Source organism: Eptesicus fuscus, chromosome 8, assembly GCF_027574615.1.
Source record: "Eptesicus fuscus isolate TK198812 chromosome 8, DD_ASM_mEF_20220401, whole genome shotgun sequence".
In the NCBI taxonomy this organism is placed as follows: Eukaryota; Metazoa; Chordata; class Mammalia; order Chiroptera; family Vespertilionidae; genus Eptesicus; species Eptesicus fuscus.
The window spans coordinates 51,920,729-51,928,796 of NC_072480.1; the positions used below are offsets into that span (position 1 = coordinate 51,920,729).

The following is an 8,068-nucleotide window of genomic DNA, read 5'->3' on the forward strand; positions in this document are numbered from 1 at the left end:
GAGTTAGAAACATAGATCAGATGCCTCCTGCATACCTCCTACTGGGGTTGTGCCCGCAACCAAGGTATATGTCCTTGACCAGAATTGAACCTGGGACCTTTCAGTCTGAAGGCCGATGCTCTATCCACTGAGACAAACCAGTTAGGGCGCCAGTTACTCTTTCTCAATGGAACCTACCGAGAATATTTTTCCTCCCCCCCCCCACCCCCCCGCATCATCCCAGCCACTTAGGTTTTAAATAAATTAATTTCATAGTAAGTTACTTGTTGTTTTTTTCCTTTCACTTACCTGAATTTTTCATATGTGTGATTTTTTTCCTTCAATCATTTGAAAATCTAAATATTATTTTGTTTCTTTTAGTGGGTAACTTTAATTTCATATCAATTTTTACATATTTATCCCTATCTAAACTCTCTTCTGATTAAGAATGATAACTTAACATTCCTTTATTCCACTGAAACTTCCATGTTTCATTTTGTATTATTAATGAAGTCATTAGATTTTATTAAGCTTTTTGACAAACTTTATGATCAACAAATCAGACAGAGCCTCTCTTTGCCTTCATTTTATTTAGACTTTAATATAAGAGAGAGACTATTTACATGTATTTTTTAAAAAGCATTGTAAGTTGTGATGTCTGTGGAAGGGAATAAATAATGAGGTGTGATAAAGTAAATAGGGTGACCAAATTTAGATGTTTCTCATAAGTGTATCTATTAAAATGTGTTAAAAGTAAATGTTAGCACATTGTATACCACTGGCATATTAATTATATTCCTAACTCTTATTCTAAATCAGAGTATAATAAATAATTTTAATGCTACTTTCATTACATTTATTTTGGCTCCACCATTTATCTGCTTAATTTTGACAATAGACACTATTACTAAAAAACATATTAACTCCCAAGGTTTCTTAAGTTTATTTAGCCAGAGGGGTTGCAACCTAAGTACAGTGTTAAAAACAATTCACTGGGGCATCTTCTGTCATATCAGTGAGCAATTCCTGAACGCAGGGAAGTTGGCTGGCTCTGCACTGCTAGGCACATTCCCACTGGATGTCTGCTGTCGTCTGAGGCTCTCCGGTCTGCAGCCCAGCTAGGATGTGCCACTCTGACTAAAATGACATTTGGCAGCAATACATGCTGAGGCCTGACTGTTTGGGAGAAACTAGGTTAAATTGGCTAACTTACTCCTTTGTGCTCAGCAGGAAACAGTAGTAATATCTCTTCAGGTTTAACCAAAGACCACTATCTAAACTCTCTTCTGAGTACTACAACCCTCTCTCAGGTAATGATTGAAATATACAAAAACCCTCCACAATTTACATCGAATCAGTTGTGTCTACTGTAAGGAATAATCATATGAGACTGAAGGGGGAATAATAGGAAGATCCCTAATCTGAAGCTTTTTCCAAAAAGAGTTTTCATCCCTCACTTACCTTGTGTGAAATCTCATCACGGGCTACCTCATATTTGTGATAATATTTAATCTTCAAAAATTAAATCCTCATAGGTTAGGAATCATTACCTTTTTAAAATGCAACACACGTTTCCCATTTGACTGCCATGTTTTCTCCTAATAGATTCTAGTGGCTATGCTTATGGGATAGATTAGCATTGCCATAATCTGAAGGGGGAGGATTTGTTTGTGTCCTCCTTCTGTATGAAATGGCTAAACAGAAATAAATAAATAAATAAATAAATAAATAAATAAATAAATAAATAAAAATAAAATGCAACAAACGGTAGCATAATATGAAAAAAGTTAGCATGGGAATTAAGGAACATGGTTCCAGTCATAAGTCTGGTACTTAGTAGCTGTGCAATAATGGGCAATTGACCTGAAGCTCTTTATTCATTTGAAAAATATGGCTAAGAGTATCTGCATCACAAGATTTTTTGAAGATTAAACATTATCACAAATATCAGGCTGCCCATGATGAGATTTCGCACAAGGTAGGTATTTGGTGCATTTAGTTGCCTTCTTTTCTGGATATCTTATTGAAGAGTTGCATGATTTTAAGTTCTTGGGTATCTGTTTTTCCATTTAAAATTAAAGGGTAAATTAAACATCTTTCTACTTTAGAATTCCCAGTTCTTAATAAGGAAAAGCTTCTAACAGAGTTGACCATTTATTAAGGGAACTGCCTCAAAAAGTAATCAATGCCCCATCCCTGTAACTTCATTAACAGAAGACATCTAATACAGAGTTCCATTTAGAGAAAAGTTTATAAATTGACAGGCAGTAGATGCATTGTATTTGAACTGTATGGTTACTTTTTTAAAAAGTAGGTCATACTTACACAATTTGTGATTTCAAAATTAAAAAGAGAACCAAGATTTTCTGGTTTCTCTTCACAAATAGTAGCACCGGATTTACTTGTTTTATTAAAATGAATGGCAACATTCAGCTGGAGTAAGGTCATTTGTCTATAATTTTTTGTGTAATAAAATTATTTTTCTTTATTGATTAAGGTATTACATGTGTCCTTATCCCCCCATTGCCACCGCCCCTCACCCCCACCCCCATCCCCGCTCATGCCCTCACCCCCCTGAGTAGATCTATAATTTTTCAGAAACCTCATTAGTTCTCATGGTGTCTTCAAATCTTACTCTTTTATATGACCTGTCTGCATCTAATAGAAATTTAAATTTGTTACCACCAGTCTAAAGATTTAGGGAGAAGACCTAAAAATCTTCCTGACTCCAAATTTCCATTCTGCATAAGGACTTTTAAAATATAGCTTGTGACAATAACATCAAATAATTATTTCAAAATATTAGATTACCTAAAAACATTTAAAGGTGTACTTATCTATAACTTGGTCATATTAAAGTGATTTTATAGTTTTTTTGTTTGTTTGTTTGTTTGTTTGTTTAGGACATGAAATGTCAATTGAGAGAACACTGACACCTAATAGCTACATAATCTGAAGATAAAATATATTGGCAACATTTTCTTCAAGTGCAGATATTGAACTTTCAAACCTAAATTATTGAAGTGAAAGAAAACATTGGCCATAATGTATAAATTTTTAAATTTGTACATATCCACAAATGTAGCTCCTCTAAATTTCCTATCTAAACATTTAGAAATAATGTTATGTTCTTCCAAACTTCCACACTAATGAAACTTGCTATGTCCATGATTTCCAATCTTCAGGGATTCGTTTTTGAATCTCTGTAACAAATCAAATGGTTTGTTCTTCTTAGAGGAAGGTCTTATAACGTTTATATTGTTTTTTGTTTTTTTTTAGTGTAAATTACACCTGGTTTAGTTATTCACTCTATTGAGATGAAGAATATAAATATTGCATTCCTCTGGGTTATTTCTTCCAGATGAAAGAACTTTCCCCTTTGAATTAGTTTTTGATGGAAGACATTTAATGCGAAAAAAAGTTTAACAAAATAAGTAAATATTGCATATGTATTTATGCAGTAAATATCAGTTGGTCCTGAAACCTATCGGACCTAAGTAAAAGAAAATTATTTAGTTACTTTCAAGTTATATGGATTTTACTAAGTTTATCAAAGACTACCTCATATTCACTATTTCATTTCATTAACTTAATTTCCATATTTATTTAGGAAATTACTCAAGAACTATAGTTACTGAGGAAGTAGTCAGGTATTTAGCAATCACCAGGAAGCTTTACTGATTCATTTTCATATAATAACTCTGTGGGATTTTCATACTCAACTAATTGCATTGCACATTTGATGATTCAACTGCCAATTCCAGTGATACAGTTGAACACTTTGAAGTTACAGTTGCTGAGTTTTAAACTGCATTACAGGTTGTGTAGTTAAATTTTTCTGATTAGGTTGCCTGCCTTAATAATTGAGGTCTAAATATAGTACAATTTGTTAATCATGCCTTAGTCATTATTGACAGAAGTTGAATGTTTAACTATAGATTTTCTTATGTTCTAATCTCACTGCCTTACATTTAAAGTTAATGTAAATTTTAGAAGGAATTTTCAGTACCAAATTCTTAGTATGCCTTATATTGACTATTTTGTAAAATGGAATTATTTTATAATTATAAATTAACACATAACATTAATTAAATTAACTTGTAAAATAAAATAAAATTGTTTTATCATTATAAAACAAATGTATTTATTTAAGTATGCTTTTGTAATATTTTTAATCTCCTATTTTCTTACCTCCCAAATGCATTTTATAATTGTCAACATACTATGAAATGTATCTTTCCTATGGATATGAAATAGATAATTTTTACATACCATGTATAAAATAGATAAGTGATAGTATGTATGAATTATCTATTTTATTATTATAGGTGTATATTATATATATATATATATATATATATATATATATATATAATTGATTTGTGATATACATTCACTCAGTTATGATATTGGATAATATTATAGCAAAGTGTTTCTCCAAAGAAAAAAATAAATAATTTTGAGTCATCCAGTATTATACTCAATTACCTTACTCATAAATCATTTTCCTCAAAGTTTGCTTAGGATATAAATTTTCAGTTATGCATAATGAAAAGTTCTAGAGATCTTTTCTACAACATTGTACTTATAGTTAAAAATACTCTACTGAAGACTTAAAAATTTGATAAGACGATAGATCTCATGTTATGTTTTGTGTTTTTGTTTTGCCATAATAAAAATATTAAAGATAAACTCTAAGAATTTCAGAGGGAATGAGTGTGTGTGTGGAGGGGGAGGGGAGATTAACCAAAGAACTCATAGGCATATATGCACAATGCATGGACATAGGCAATAGTGCAGTGAAGGCCTGGGCGGGGTGGCGGGGGAGGGGGAGGTTGCAAGGGTGGAGCGGGATGGAGAGGTTCAATGAGCGGGAAAAGGGGAGCAATCAGGCTGGCAGGGGAGTGGTTAGGGGGTGATCAGGCTGGCAGGCAGAAGTGGTTAGGGGCAATCAGGAAGGCAGGCAGGCGAGCAGTTGGGAGCCAGCAGTCCTGGATTGTGAGAGGGATATCCCAGATTGGAGAGGGTGCAGGCTGGGCTGAGAGACACACACCCCCATGCATGAATTTTATGCACCAGGCCTCTAGTGTTTTTATATTATGACATAACTCAACTGACTAGTAAACTATCCAATACTTTAAAATAATAGAGTGCTTTACAATTTTCAAAAAGCCTAAATTTGTTCTAAAACTAAGTGAAGTGTGAAAGGTATTTTAATGTCAAAAATAGACAGTCATAAGTGATCTGTTCAACCACATAAGTCTAGTAAGTGACCAAGATTTGACACTTTAAAAAGACTCTGTTCGCCTGGGGAATACATGATATAGTAGAAACTAGAAGTTGTGAAATTGGATGGTTCCAGAGTAGAGTCCAAGCTTTACTACTTACATGGTGTATAACCTCTAGTTACTTAAACATCTGAGTTTGCCTTCTTATCTGTGAATTGAAAAGCAGCCACTGAGAGAATTAAAGGAAAACATATTTTTAGTCACTTGGCACATGGAGAGACCCAATTAGTAGTATTTCCATTCATGCGCCAGTGGGGTCCCTTGGCCTGGCCTGTGGGGACCAGGCCAAAACCAGCAGTCCAACATCCCCCAAGGGGTCCTGAATTGCAAGAGGGCACAGGCCAGACCAAGGGACCCCACCAGTGTACAACTGGGGCCGGAGAGGGACTGCGGAAAGGCTCCAGGGCATGTCTGTCCCATCTCACCCAGTCCCATTCGTCCAGACCTCAGCAGCAAGCTAACCTACCAGTTGGAGCATCTGTCCCCTGGTGGTCAGTGCACATCATAGCGAATAGTCGAATGGTTGCTTAGGCTTTTATATATATATACTAGTGGCACGATGCACGAATTCGTGCACATTGAAAGGGAATTGATTAGAAGAAATATTTTAATATTACTATTTGCCCTTTCTCTCACAGTGTCAAGCCCCTGCCGGCACCCGCTGGGACGCAGTGTCAAGTCCCCCCCACCTATGCATGCCTCGCCAAGCACGTAGCCCTGCCCACCTGCATGCGCCTGCCGCACACGCAGCCTCCTGGTGATTGGTCGTTACAGCATGATGGTGTGATGGCCACAGGCTTTTTATGATATTGGATAGATTAATCACAAAAAATATGTATTGCTAATTTTTTTCTTCTTTTGTTTTTTCGTTATAAGCAATCAGACACTCATCAGAGAATAAAAACACCAGATAATGAAAACAACAGTTTTATTTCAAAGTGACCAATAATTTCACTCAATCAGTTAATAAAAAAATATTTCATATTAATAACAGATTATGAGAACAGTAACCAGAAATCTTACCTAATCTTCTTGGATAGTTATTTTCATGTCATGGGCTTTAAATATCCTTAATAGAAGTAACTATTTACACATTTTTGGTACTTAACCACATATATACTTGTATAATATTCAGGGCAATCAGAGTATGCAAATATAACTACTAATATATTCATTTTAATCAGTAAAATATGCACAAGCCTAACAGTTGAAATATTCAGCTTAGGTAGTAAACAGTATGCAGCTGGTTCTATAAAAATAAAATATGACTATGACATAAAGGGAATTTATAAAATGTTTAAATCTCAAAACTGCTGTCCAAATTTTCATCAACTATATTATTTGATAAATATGTTAATCAGTAGCAAATCAGAGCAATTAACAGTTTGTTGGGTTTTACTTCAGTTTCAATGGTATCTCCTTTATCAAATGAAGCAATCTATATTTGTAAAATCAAAGACAAAAACAAAATAAAAGAGAGAGAAATTAGAACAAAACACTCCAAAATGTTAAATTTTAGGGTATATTTCTGTTCTGTGTGTATTATCTTTTTGGGCAACAAACCTAATGGCATATGTTGGTGAATAACTATCATAAAACAAATTATTATCTTTTCATAACTCCCCTTCTCTGGCTAAAGCCATGCAAATTTTGTCTGTTAATGTTGGGTATGTGAAATAAATCAATTTAATATTTTTAGTGTTAATAAGATTTGAATTTAGATCATTTATTGAACCCAAGCTTATAAAAATTATAAATCTAGAGATTGAATTACTAATTTACAGTTATAAAACTTTAACTGGAAATATGGCTGACACAGAGGGAAAATCCTTTATCTTGGTATATTCAGATAAAAAGTGTATTTACTACTCCTTTTGGATTAAATAGTTTCTTTTATTAAAATATTTCATTGTTCCTCTCTCTCTCTCTCTCTCTCTCTCTCTCTCTCTCTCTTTCTCTCTCTTCTTTGGCTTATAATTGCAAGTGTCTCAGTTTGACTTTAAAAACTACCTATTCTTTTGTATTGACTCATGAAATATCTGGCATATCAATCTACCTAAACTTTTCTCATTTCTTTCTTTCTTCTTTCTTTCTTTCTTTTTCTTTCTTTCTTTCTTTCTTTCTTTCTTTCTTTCTTTCTTTCTTTCTTTCTTTCTTTCTATCTTAACCATTGAAGCACTTATATAATATCATCTATCTCTTGGAAAACTTGACTGTGATAGTTGGATACTGTGAACTATAGATCACAAATTCATACCAATCTCCTGGTAGGAAAAAAGTAGAAAGGTAAAAACTATATTTAAATTTTTTTTTTGTTATTAAGGCTGTGGTTATTAAGGGGATGAGCTATTTAGATTTTGCCAATAAGATGCACTTTCATGGAACTTGGATTCCTCATTATTTTTTCACTGAGAGGCATGGGGAGTGGGAAGTCCATTTTGCTGTTATGGATTATGGTAGACACAATGTTGTTTAGAAGCCAGGAGCTAAGGGAGCACCTTCCTAATTTTTGAAGAGGTGCAAAGTTGGGAAGCAGTGTTCACTGTGGCAAATTTAACATTCTGCTTGATCTTCGTAAAGGCAGCAACTCCTTCAATGGCCAAGTCCTATGAATGGCTTGAATATTTTTTTCTTGGAGTTTCAGACTACTGTATGTTGATTCAGCCCTGCAGAACATCCTGGAAGTGTGCTGCAACCCTGAATTCCCTTTTATTTAAACTAGTCAGAGTAAATTTGACTATTTTAAATTGGGAATACTGATAAAGATAGTAATTAGTACACAGAAGTAGCTAGGCACACTA

General features: G+C 33.9%; 1 non-coding gene across 1 annotated transcript; it reads left to right on the forward strand.

Moving 5' to 3' along the window:
- Positions 1 to 1,550: 1,550 nt before the first annotated feature.
- On the forward strand, positions 1,551 to 1,687 carry LOC114232451 (small nucleolar RNA SNORA29). The gene has a single exon (XR_003618498.1). It is a non-coding gene; the product is annotated as a small nucleolar RNA SNORA29 (small nucleolar RNA).
- The last annotated feature ends 6,381 nt before the right edge of the window (positions 1,688 to 8,068 follow it).